The sequence below is a fragment of the Delphinapterus leucas genome, chromosome 10 (assembly GCF_059928025.1).
Source record: "Delphinapterus leucas isolate spDelLeu-1000000601 "Yukka" chromosome 10, BTC_Dleu_Yukka2, whole genome shotgun sequence".
Classification (NCBI taxonomy): domain Eukaryota; kingdom Metazoa; phylum Chordata; class Mammalia; order Artiodactyla; family Monodontidae; genus Delphinapterus; species Delphinapterus leucas.
Window position 1 is genome coordinate 3505498 of NC_143138.1, and position 13224 is coordinate 3518721.

General features: G+C 45.0%; 1 protein-coding gene across 2 annotated transcripts in view; it reads right to left on the reverse strand.

Annotated features, from left to right (window-relative positions):
* LYRM4 (LYR motif containing 4) overlaps window positions 1-13224 on the reverse strand; it is a 114485-nt gene that overhangs the window by 54283 nt on the left and 46978 nt on the right. The window contains exon 3 of one of the 2 annotated variants that reach the window (XR_016394515.1): window positions 5874-5960. The exons of the other annotated variant lie outside the window; for it this stretch is intronic. The gene's annotated coding sequence lies outside the window, so the exon portion shown is untranslated. The remainder of the gene's footprint in view (window positions 1-5873; window positions 5961-13224) is intronic. 2 annotated transcript variants of the gene reach the window in all.

Here is a 13224-nt window from a genome sequence, read left to right on the forward strand (position 1 = left end):
TTCCTGCGGCAGTAATAATGTGCTGGTGTAAGCCATCTTTTCCCTAACGCCCATGGGATGCAGGACTGAAGAAATGCAATGATGGGATGGCATTAACAGACAACCTGGATCAGCTAAGGAGCAATGCCGGCACACGGCTGGACGTCCCAGGTGCTGAGGGTAAGCGCCACTGGGAATGGGCCGGAAGCAGACAGCTGGGGGCCCTGTGCAGTATCCTGAACCCGATCAGGGCTGAAGCCTGGCCTCCCTCTACATCCGGCATTCTTCACTGAGTGTGCTACATTTAATTTATTTAAATAATTTATATTTAATCCAAATGAATGAATTCCAAAGCTGATGTATCTAGAATTTCTTTTTTTAAACCTGATGTATAACATATAAAGTACACACATCCTTAGTGAATCAAATTATCTTTTTAACGGCTGATATTAAGTAATTCCCTTCTCTGATGACTTCCAAAAGGGAAAAGTAAACGAATGAATTCACTTTCAGCATTACTATCGATCATTTCAGAATGAGAAGAAAAACCTAAAACAAATTTAATCCCAACATTAATTTCAGTAAAACCCAAAGAAGGTGAAAATCAGGGACTTCCCTGGTGGTGCAGTGGTTAAGGATCCTCTGCCAACACAGGCGACACGGGTTCAACCCCTGGTCCGGGAAGATCCCACACACCGCAGAACAACTTAGCCCGTGCGCCGCAACTACTGAGCCTACGCTCTAGAGCCCACGAGCCACAACTACTGAGCCCACATGCCACAACTACTGAAGCCCGTGTGCCTAGAGCCCATGCTCTGCAACAAGAGAAGCCACCGCAATAAGAAGCCCACGCACTGCAATGAAGAGTACCCCGGCGCGCTGCAATGAAGACCCAACGCAGCCAAAATAAAGAAGTTGAAAATCAGAAAAAAGGGTTGTTTTTTTAAAAGATCATGTACAGAGGAGATTTTATGTAGTTCCTGTGATATGAGAGGGACGGGCACCTCAAAGCAAGCTGCATTCTACATCGAGTAGAAGTGGTCCTGTCAGTGACCTTCAGAGCCTCTTAACTGCCATGGACACTATCTTAGTCCACTGGGCTGCTTTCAGAGAACACCACAGACTGGGTGGCTTCTAACAACAGATACTTACTTCTCATACTTCTGGAGGCTGGAAGCCTGAGGTCAGGTACCAGCAGAGTGGGGTTCTGGTGGGGGTCCTCTTCCAGGCTGCATAGTGCAGACCCCTCTCTGTGCCCTTACATGGCAGAGAGCAGAGAGAGGAAGCAAACTCTCTCGGAACCCTTATAAGGGCACTAATCACATTCACGAGGGCTCCACCCTCACAACCTCATCTAATCCTAACTGCCGCCCAAAGACCCCACCTAATATCACTGCATTGGGATTAGGGGTTTCCACATATGAATTTTGGTGGGGACACACACATTCAGTCCATAACAGACACAGGTTACCATTTTAAACTACCATAAAGACAGCCAGTGACCCACTCCAGGGTCGAACAGCACCAAAGGGGCCACAGACATTATCTGTGCTCAGCTAATTCTACTCAGACGTTCTGCTGCAGTCACCTTCTCACTGTTGTGCTCTCCAGGGCTCTGCCTGTCTAATGTGTCCTAAACACCTGTATTTCCACATCTTGCACCATAGCGTCTGCTGCTTATGCTTATGTAACCCCCTTGGAAAAAGAGGCACCAGCACATCCTGTTAGGACACATGTATATAGATAACACATGAAAACTTGGCCCTGTCCACAGGGGTTCAGTTCTTCTGAGAGCAGGGCTGTGAGGAATTCTCCCCCTGCCTACAATGCACACACACACACCCAAACATCCCCAAACAAGTGGTCAATTGACAATGTATGAGATCTGCTGGCAATCCTTATGAAAGTCATGGCTTGCTGAGGGAAACCCTTCAACCAACTGAAGATTTAGCTGAAATTTAAATCAATATCTACTTCCCTTCATCTCTCGTCTTTCCTTGGAATGCTGAGTGCAACATAAAATAAAAACACGCGTTGCTGTCACCCAGGAAATGTGGCCAAGACTCTAACAGAGGAGCAGACAGGTTACAGAGGGGTGTGAGTGCATTCCAGGCTCGGGAAACAGGTAGTTTTGGTGATGGAAAGGAGCCCTGGGTCAGCTGGCCCATCATGCCTACTTTACAGCCCCCAAAGGACACTGGCTTTCCCCAAGCTGTGCGTGGGTGCAGCAAAGCTACAAGGAGCATCTTGGGCCGGAAGCTACGTCTCTGCAGAGTTGTCGAGGATGATGTGACTGCACTGCTGCCTCATGTGCACAGTTGGCTTGTTCTTAGGATGTAGTGGGATGTCGCTCTGACCAGGGCTGTGCAGGGGCGTCTAAGATCCAGAGCAGGAAAAAGAGAAAAGACTACTAGAGTGATTAAAAGGTGTTAGTTTAAACGAAGGTTTCCTTTTCAAAGTGTTTTTCCTAATAGAAGAAAGGATGAGGTTGCTGCCTCTGCCCCAGTCCTCCTTCGCCTGTCTTGGGGGGGGCATCAGGCCTTGATCCCAGTGGGGAGGCTGGAAGACCAGCAGCCATCGTTTAGTGCCTTTCACTTATATAGTGTCATGGCTTTAGGAGACTTCTTGCATACGTTAGCTTTTCTGACCCAAAGAGAAAGAGGAGAAGAAATGAATAAAATGGGTGGTGTTAGAACAGTTTTCTCTGGTTATACCTCCCTGCTATAAAGAGTTAACATAAGGTGAGTTCCTTTTAAGGAAGGGAGTTTACTGGCAGCTCAAATTTGCTGTTTGGAAGCAGAATAAAGCATGTATTTGCATTTGTGCACACACACACATACACCCGTACACGGTTATATATTCTTGTAAAGATTTAAAAACGATACATAGATCCTGCTCTTCTTGATTTTTTTCTCTGAGAATTCAATGCACAACTGAAAAAAAAGGGGACAAAAACCCCTCAGTAACTCAAAGTCAGGGTCTAAGTTGGTTTTACCTTTACTGTGATAAAACATATGTAAAATTTATAATTTATACATTGAGGAGAATTTATTACATTTTTATAAAATTGTGGTTATACATAAAATTTACCATTTAAACTTTATGTGTCCAGTTCAGGGACGTAAAGTGCACTCACACTGTTGTACAACCACCACCTCCATCCTCTCCAGAACTTTCCATCTTCCCAAACTGAAACTCTGCACCTGTTAAACACTAACTCCCCTTCTCCTGGCAACCATCCTTCTACTTCTGTGTCTACAAATTTGACTACTCTGGACACCTCATATAAGTGGAATCATATGAGAGCTGTCCTTTTGTGACTGGCTTATTTCATCTAGACAATGCCTTCAAGGTTCATCCATGTTACAGCACGTGTCAGAATGCCATTCCTTTCGAATGCCAAATAATTTTCCACTGTATAAACCATATTTTGTTTATCCATTTATCCATCAATTGACATGTGTGTTGTTTCCACCTTTTGATTATTGTGAATAATGTTGCTATGAACATGGGGATATATATCTTTAAGACTCTGCTTTCAATTCTTTTGGGCATATAACCAGAAACGGAAATGCTGGATCATATGGTAAAGCTATGTTTTGTTTTTTTTTTTGCTAAGAACCTTGTCTTTTATTTATTTTTTAATTTAATTAATTTATGGCTGCGTTGGGTTTTTGTTGTTGCACGTGGGCTTTCTCTAGTTGCGGCGAGCAGGGGCTACTCTTCGTTGTGGTGTGCAGGCTTCTCATCGCGGTCGCTTCTCTTGCTGCGGAGCACGGGCTCTAGGCGCACAGGCTTCAGTAGTTGTGACACGTGGGCTCAGTAGTTGTGGCCCACGGGCTTAGTTGCTCCGCGGCATGTGGGATCTTCCCGGACCAGGGCTCGAACCCGTGTCCCCTGCGTTGGCAGGCAGATTCCCAACCACTGCTCCACCAGGGAAGTCCTAGTAATGCCATGTTTAAATTTTTTGAAGAACAGCCATACGAGGTGAATTTTGTAACAACTTGCCCCATCATGTGTACAGCCGGCTTTTGGCTATGGCCCTGTGTACCATTAACTTCTTACTGTGCTTAATCACAGGAGATGTGACTGTGCCAGGTGCAGTCTTATCATGCCAGCCACATAGGCTAATCAGTTTCCTTTACTACCAGCCACACATCACAGGTTTGTAGGTAGAAACAAACAAGCTAAGTCTCAACATAAAACCACAAACGATGATTGAGTAGCGTCTTCCAGGAGATGGTTACCGATGCCTCTGAAGAGTCCGTTGTCCCCGAGGCCCCTGTGGAACCTCTGGATCCTTCTGAAGTTTACAGCACTTGCTCGCTCCACTTCCTCTGTGGCACCGTGTACGGCTGAGCAGGTGTACACAGTGACAGTGCGACTTCTTCCCAAACTTGAGGCTGCTGTGTACTGATTGCCTTCCATTGCTGCCTTTGGTACCCAGCTCAGTTCCCCAGTCCACTTGCTCCTCTGCCAGCGTTTGTAGGCTTTTCAGCATCTGTGATATCACCCTGGCTTGTCCACATCATCCTCAAATGTAATGACTCACTGTCTCCCTAACATCCCCCACCCTAGCATCTCACTGATGTCTCCAAGCCCCAGACCCTGATTCAGGCTCCATCCTTCTGCTCTTCTCCACCTGTCACCCCTGGGCTTGCTCTTCCTCTTCAACGCAGTCTCCCATTGATCGGTCCCTCCCATTCTCATGGCCCAGCTGCCCTTCCAACTTCAGGGCTGCTCTGCCCAGATGGAGCCTGGTGACCAGTCACCGCAGGGATGCCGGCATGGGTACCCTTGCTTCACCTGACATCCGCTGCTGCATTCTCCTTGCCAAGCCCAGCCTGGGGAAGACGGCACCAACCTCTCTTTCCCTTTCTGCTCCTGAAGTGTGTTATTCGATTTTAGATTTGTCCTCCCTGTTGCACAATTATCCTCATACCCATTCTTTACAAACCCCCTCACGTTCTCTACATCTACTGCAACAAAACCTTCTCAACTTTTCTGTTCTCAAGCAATACATCTTGATCCTATAATCTAAACTTAACAAAAAGTTTTGCTCTTTAAATTTTTTGAAAGAATCAGGGCCATGTAAGATGAATGAATTTTCATGCTAAGAAAAACAAAAGTATAAAAGAAATTGTTGATATGTCATTACATAATTATTTTTTTATAGCCCCAAACACAAACCAGGTTGAAAGATGAATCGCAAAGTAGGAAAAAGAAAATACGAGCTTCTTTGACTTCTCCTTTCTTGCCTCAGAATTGTCCTGCACATCTTCTGATCTATTCTATTCTCCCTGCTTCTCCAGCAGTATCTGAGGCTCCTTCAGGAAAACACGCTTTCCCCTGGTTGCTCTAGGACCTTGCTCCATTCAGTTCTTTCTACTCTTTATTGTGTATTTGATGATTTCTTTTGCACTGGTTCCCTCTTCCTAGTCAACAAACATAATAAAATCTTTATATTCTCACAGAAAAACCCAGATGGACCTGTCTTCCTGTTCCCCAGATTCTCAAACAGGTTGCTCGTTCCTTCCTGCCCTTTACTACCAATCTTCTCTTCTACATCTGGTGCCTCTGCCTCTGGACCACTAGCTCGCTCTGCCAATTCTGTTCTCTCCCATGAGGCTGCCCCTGGAGTTACGAATGGCCTCCCGCCCGCCTCTTCCCAGAAGGCCTCCTGCTGAGCTCTGAGTACTGGACACAGGCGCACAGCATGCGCTGAAACTCCTCTGCATGCCCCTCCTGGTCTCTTGTCTCTGCTCGCTCCCTCTGGGCAACATGGCCCGGGATCAGGCTTTCACCTCTTAGCAGGTGCCTTCCAAACTTAGGCCTCCTGCCCCACGTGGCCTCTGAGCTCTAGGTCTGCATTTTCACCTGTTTGCTGGACATACCTAGAAGATAGGATGCTGGCATCTCCAAGAGAACATTTCTTTCTTCACGTGGGTCCTCTTGGTTCCCTGTTGCTAACAGCATTCCCACTGAACAAAGAAACAGAGAAACACATACACACACAGTCACACTGAAGGCACAAGTGAACTTTACCCACAACAGGGCAGCTCAGATTGGTGACCAGTGCTCTGACCGGGCATCAGGTAATGTAAGCTCAGGTATTCCTTTTACTATTAAAACTGAGAAAGGTATTAATTAATGTGACATTCTGAAACCCTAGGATGCTGTGTAGAAATAATGAAGACTTGAGTTAAACAAAAACTGTTGATATTTTAGAACAGGTTTAGGTGTAAATGTAGTAATTGGTTTTGTAATGACGATTTTTGTGTTGTTTTAGCTACTTTTTAAGGTGTTTGGAGAGTTTAAGAGAAGCCACTATATGAGGTTACTAACTGGTTTTTAAATTGGTTGAGGAAATATAATTAAGCTTTTAATCAATGCTTAAATGTTTAGCAAAAGTCCATTTTCAAGTTTCAATGACTGCATGTATAAGATTACTGAAGCGAGCACTAACTCGGAGATAAACTTGTCCATGGCCGTGAGCGCCCGGATATTAAACGGCAACCGACACTTCGGAGGCACGCCATGCCCGTCTCTTTCGTCCTGACAGTGGTTTGGAGCCGTAGGTCTGCCTAGGACGTCGAGGTGCTCATAATTACAAGCCGAGCATGTGTATTTTAGAGATGTGACCCCGTTTAAGAATCTCAGTTTAGGTTCTTCTTTCAATTGTGTGTAGAGCACAGTAACCAGTGTGGCCGTGTGACACCTTAAATTACTAGTCAGGTCGCATTTTGCTTGACATCAATGGACCTTCTATACTCTTTAGTTGAAATGCATCAATTTTCAAGGAGGCCATGACCTGAGAGTGGTGAATATTTTATGTTATAGAGAGATTTTTATTGTAAAAAGATTTAGTCTGCACGTATGCTTTATTTTTATAATCTAGCATTTGCTACACACAGTTGTAGAAACTATAATGAAAGCATAAATCTTAGACTTGAAGGGCGAGTGCCTAGGACACGTTAGTTCAGAATTACAGGCTTCTCTTCCTCTCTTTCTCCCTGGCTTAGTCTCTGCGTGGAAAAAGATGACCCACAGCTGGTGTACACTGACTTTTAGGAAGGTGTCTAGGAATTGGGTCTCTATCTGGTAATCCAGAGCTTATGGGCTAATGGCTGCAGGAAAGAGAAAATAAAATACGCTGCTGTGTAGCTTCCGCCCTTTCCTGTGACGTACCGATGAGAGGCTCCCTATGCTGTCCGCCCCTGCACAGCAATCTCACCTGCCCTTGGACAGGAACACTAAACGCTTAACTGTGGGGTCTGCAGCTCTGGGTGGCGTGCATCATTCCTTTTTAACCTTAGTGAAAACAGGCTACACAGGCATATAATACACAGAACAAATGGTGGCGATTATTATTATTCTTGTTGTTATTATTATTATATTTGGAACCATTATATAGCAAAGAAGGGTTTTGCATCAAAAGGGATCAACACATGCTAATACAATAACCCTAAGAGATCCTGCAGAAAAGGCCTAGGCCGAGTAGCTGCTAAGCCTGTATAGCCTCCTGTGCCGAGCTGCACATCAGAGCTCACTTCTCCCTCCCTCACGCCCCTCTCTTCCCCCTTCAGAGCCGCTAAATTCAGTATGTGGTTAGAAGTGGTCATTTCTCATCTTTTGACTCTGTGGGAAGAAATAAACAGAAGAGGCAGGAAAACAGATCTGGCAACCAAATAAGAAAGGCTGGATCTTGTTTAAAGCTCTGCTTGAGTGGTTCAGAATAATAGGAACCAAAAGTCTTATTTACTTATGTATCAAAAGCTTTTAGAGAAGGTACTAAGGGGGTAATCTAGTCCATTTTCTTGTCTCAGACTGGCCTGAAGTGAAGACAAATGCTTTCTCATGTATATTCTTAAATGTCCACATTATCGGTGGTGCTGCGTATTAAGATAAACAAATTCCAAAAACTAAAGCAGGATACAAATGGTGAGTGGCGTGTCAATTCATCATAAAGGGGTTCAAAATTATAACTGGAGAGTCTCCCCTCTTTCCTTTTCTCTTTAAAGGAAAGAAAGCTTTACTTTTATTTTTCCCCTGTAGAAGGCAATAGATATTAAACAACCTGGTGTTCATGCTTCTATTAAGGCTTGATTTCACTCTGTGGAGATGCTGTAAAAACCCTACAAAAACAAAAAGGACTTGCTTATATTTTATAAAGATCAACCTTATTACCATTTTAATAAGCTACTTTAAGCCATCTGGTGTTTGGAAAATGGATCTGGTTCTCTAAAGAAAATAAGATATAAATAACTCTTGAGTTCATGCTTTTTTTTTTTTTTTAAGGAAAAGGAGACCCTTTGGTCATATTCCCTGCATTCTAACACACTCATTCACCCACCAAACCCTGATGGGCATCTGCTGTGGACCAGGCCCTGTTTAAGTTCTCGGGGTAAAGAAACAGCCTTTGCTCCCCAGGTGCTTCCGAAGGGCAATAAACAGAGGGTCAGCGCAGATATCAGCAGAGAAGCAAGGAGCTGCGCAAGTGCCGAAGAAGAACTGTGGTCGTGCCCCAGCTCCAGCTAACCCTCCAGGGGCCCCTCCCTCAGAGCAAAGCCCAAGTGCAGTCTCATCTCCGAAGCCCCCCTCTCAGCACGGGGGGCCCTGCCTTCACCGGGCAGCTCCCACCTGCTCCTTGCCTGGTGCTTCTGGGAGCCTCGCCCCTCCCTCCCCCTCCTGCCGTGTCCCCTCATTACAACAGTCTCCTACAGCAGCCCCTTGAGGCTGAGTCTGTCTGATCACCCCTGGGTTCCTAAGTCCCGGGAAAGCCTGGCACAGAGGGGCTGACTGAGCCAGGGAGCAGGCCTGGTGGAGGGAGAGGGCCCGGGCATCCAAAACGGCCACAGAGGGTGTTTTCCTACAACACAGGTTGTCTTTCAGATGGTCTAAGCTTCTGGAGACATACCAACATTTATTGGGAAGGGATGGGTTTTGGTTTCGAATAGCTCTGGGTCAAAGTAAAAAATGAATACCAACACACACCTCCTTTGTCAGAGATGAGCGAGATAAAGTCCACAGTCTAATACTTGACGCAAAGAGGGCCCTCAAAAAGGCAAAATCTAGTCTAATACGAAATATGCTAGTATTTAGTCTCTGCCCATGAAAACCCAGGGTCCAGCAGGAGACAGAGCCACGTGGAGGCTGGGAGACGGGAAGGGGCCTCCTACGGACCACAGGCTGGTTAGCAGTGGCTGCGAGCTCAGGGCAGGCTCCCTTGGTTTCACCGCCTGTGCTCAGGTGGGATGTAACGACTGGAGACACACCTGAGAGGCGCGATCCTCAGGAAGAGTGGGGCCTGTTCTCGAGGGACAGAGGTGGAGAGCCAGAACCACAGGACGGGAGGGGGGGGGGGTGGGGATGGACGCCGTGGGGGAGCTCCCAAGGAGCGCCAGTCAGAGCGGTCGGATGCCGCTGAGAGGCCAGGATGCGGGCAGGGAAGGGGCTCCTGGCGGTTAGGAACCTGAGGCTCTGCGTGAGCTGCTCCAGCCCCGCTGGGATCCAGCCTGGCGGGGGGCGGGGGGCAGGTGGAGCCGTGAGAGCCAGGGACCCGCAGAAGGAAGGGGAAGAGCTGGCGGGGAGTGAGGAATTCAAGGGTATTCTGGAGGTGGGAGGCTGGACGGTCTTAAGGGGAGAGGGAGGGGAGGTTCTAGGAGGTTCAGGGGACGCCTGAAGCAGCAGGGTCGGCAGGGCTCCAGAGGAGGAAACTGGGCCTGAGCCAAAGTGGAACCGGTAACTGCTTCTTTATGAGGTAAAAGGAGGGAGAGAGGGTTTTCTGGCCTGGTAAGTTCCATGAAGACAAAACCGTCTACTTATTCAATAAACGGCACTGGGATAAGGGGTTATCATTTTGGACAAAGTCTGTTCCTATGCCAAGATAAATTCTACGTGCATCAAGAATTAAACATAGAAAAGCATCTATAAAAGCACCAGAAGAAAATATAAGAGAATTAAAAAAATCTTGGATTGGGACTTCAGCATGATATAAAATTCAAAGGCAATGAAATAGAATGCAACGATACAAAAATTAAAATCTTCTGTATGAAAAACGTGGTAAACAAGGCTAAAAAATAAATGACAAATGAGGGAAATATACATGTGACAAATACAACAAGAAATAATAAAACAGTGATTAATATAGAAAAGAAAAACACATGGCTAATATACATAAAATATCCCCAGCCTGACCCATAACTAAAGAGATACCATCTTCCACAAACTGGATTGCTAAAAATGAAAATGTTTGATATTCTCAGGGCTGAAGGGTGAGGGCGAGGACAGGGCCGCTGGAATGGTGAGCTGCTCGGCAGCGTGGGGATGCAGGTCTACATTTTCAGCACTCACACCCCCTGACTTTATCCTAAACAAAGACACAGGTGCCAGGATGTCCACTCCTGCCCTGCTCATAATGGCAAAAAGCTGAGACCAATGTCAGTGTCCACCAGCAGGCGACCAGTTAGTTAAATGACAACATATCCATATTGTGGAATACTATTCAGCTGTTAAAAAAGAAAAATGTGGGCTTCCCTGGTGGCGCAGTGGTTGAGAGTCCGCCTGCCGATGTAGGGGACACGGGTTTATGCCCCGGTCCGGGAAGATCCCACGTGCCGCGGAGCGGCTGGGCCCGTGAGCCATGGCTGCTAAGCCTGCGCGTCTGGAGCCTGTGCTCCGCAATGGGAGAGGCCACAGCAGTGAGAGGCCCACGTGACAATGTATTTTATAAGCTATATTGTGTTAAGTGGGAAAAAAGAGGCTATCAAGGAGTATTTATAGTGTAACATCATCTGTGTTGAATAAAGAAGAGTGCACACATCCATGTCCACAGCCACACACACTCTACCTCTAACTGCACAGGGGATTACTGGAAGGCCACATAGGAATCTTGCTGTGGAAAGTGAGCTTCAGAGCCAGGAGAGGAGGGTGAGGAGAACAACTTTCTTTCTGCCTTTAAGTTTTTTATCTTGAGAATGTATTACCTTGATTAAAAAATGACCAGTAAATCAATGTAAATTTTGGGGAAAAAAAAAAAAAAGACAGAGAACACCCCAAGTTATCTAACTAGTAAATCACAAGGGGCTTCTTGGTTGTGTTTTCTGATCCCCTTCATCTTAACATATGATACTGAAAATCATTCCAACTGGTGCTTAAGAGCTAGGCTCTCTGAGTGTGGATCCTGCCCTCCTTACTTGTAAGGGTGATAGCGGGCATGTTAATTAACTGCTCTAAACTGTAGTTTCCTCACTTCACAGTGTTGGTTGGAAGGCTAAATGAACCAGTGCACGTAAATCATTTAGCATAGAGCTTGGTACAAAATAAGTGCTCAATAAATGTGATTTATTATCATTATTAGAACTCGTTCATTTTACAGTTTTCCAGCGTCCTATTACGTGTAATTATCACTTGACTCTCGCTTTTTAGATTATAAAACATTATTATCCCATCTCAATCTCAGCAGCCTCATTTTTACTGGGTTAAATTAAAGAGAAATTAAGTAGGTAGCCTAAGATCACAACCTAGGATTTGAAAGCAGATCTTCTGACTTGAACAGTCCCTCCTCGATCATAGCTGTGTCAGGACCAACAAGCCCCTATATTTTGACATGAATTTACGTTGACTGTAATGCCCTAGGCGTTAGGGACCACAAAACTCTACATTACTCTGTACGGTACCTCGGACAGAGCAAACCAAAGTGCTACTTATAACTCAATTCTGTTGATGATTGCAACTTTCCTTAAAAAGATTTTAAATTTGTCTACAATGGTTAGTGGTGATAGTACAGAGAACTCAAAAAGCACAAAAAAGAAAAAACCCACAAAGGTGCCTAAATCATCTACCTAAGAAATCAATACTTCCTTCATTTAATCTATGAATCTAATCACTGTTGTCCCCAAATCGAGGGATTTTCATCATAGTGCTACTTTGTTCAAGAACTCTTTATACAACATAAGTTGATCTGACCCAAAGAATGTTTTTTCTGGGCTAGAAAAGTAGACTGATACTGACAGCGCCACTTACTAGACAGAAGCAAAGAGCACCTACATAATGTTTCCAAGGTCCTCTGAGAGTTAACGGCAGAATCAGATTCGAGTTCAGTCTCTGGCTTTCTAATGTGCCTCAGATCCCACACGGAGGGATCACACTCTTCCTTAATTTTTTCATAGGATTTTCCTGGAATCGGTTCGGAGTTTATCTTGGAATTATGAAGTATTACACCAAGCACATGGAATAAACAGTAGTGGCGTTGCAGTAAATTCCTGAATGGACTCAAAGTAATTGATTTCCTTGAGTTTTTTTTAACAGTTTGGCTCAAACTATGAACGCTCAACATTTTTAAATAGCTGTGACTTTAAATGCTTTCCTCATATATAGATGTATCTCAGCACAATGTAACTCTACTTAGGAAAAGTCCATTTAGAAGAAAATTCATCTGGTATCTATCTGTAGTAGTGCCATCCCTGCTCTGAACTGTCTTAATGAGCAATCAGCTGCATTGAAGGCTCTGTAATCTCTGACACTGAAAATTTAATGGAACGTTATTTGTTTAAAATCACCTCACTCCTGCAAATATACACACGTAAACACACACATGCACGTACACATAGTATGATAACTTGACCACTTCTCATGTGACCGAAAACATCGAATTCCAGAAAACATCATTTTAAGTCAGTCACCTTCCTCTGACACCTCTGAAAGCATTCTGGGTCAGACTCTTTTCTGGGACATAATGCAGTAAAAAGAAAACCCTCTGTGCCATGTCTCAGCTGCTCCAAAATGAGTACTTGGAGGAAATGAAGCAGACAGTGGAAGTTAAAATTCTTATGTCTTAATGGCGAGCCAGAAGGACAGCTGTGGATTTAAGTAACCTGAAAATCCCAATCTTTTCCTCAGTAAAGGCTCCAGAGAATTTACCGGCATATATGTTCTATCCAAGCTGAAAGAAAGATTAAAAAAAAAATGTGTGGGCTGCAGTTCCCACTGGGGATGTTCCTGGGTTAGGGTCCCAAGAGTAAAATCTAGGGTCCCGTATCACGGTATACTCTAAGGTCTTAAATGGAAAAGATCTATCAGAGCTGTGGCTTGGTCAGTCAGAGGTCCTAAAATCAGTTTTCCTAATTACAAATAAGTTAAATTAGAACACCTGAATCGATGTGTCTGATCAGGGAGAATTCAAACCCCAAATGCAATTCTAAAAATTGCCGTAACCCTGCCGTCACTGCCGTTTCAGTTACAGGA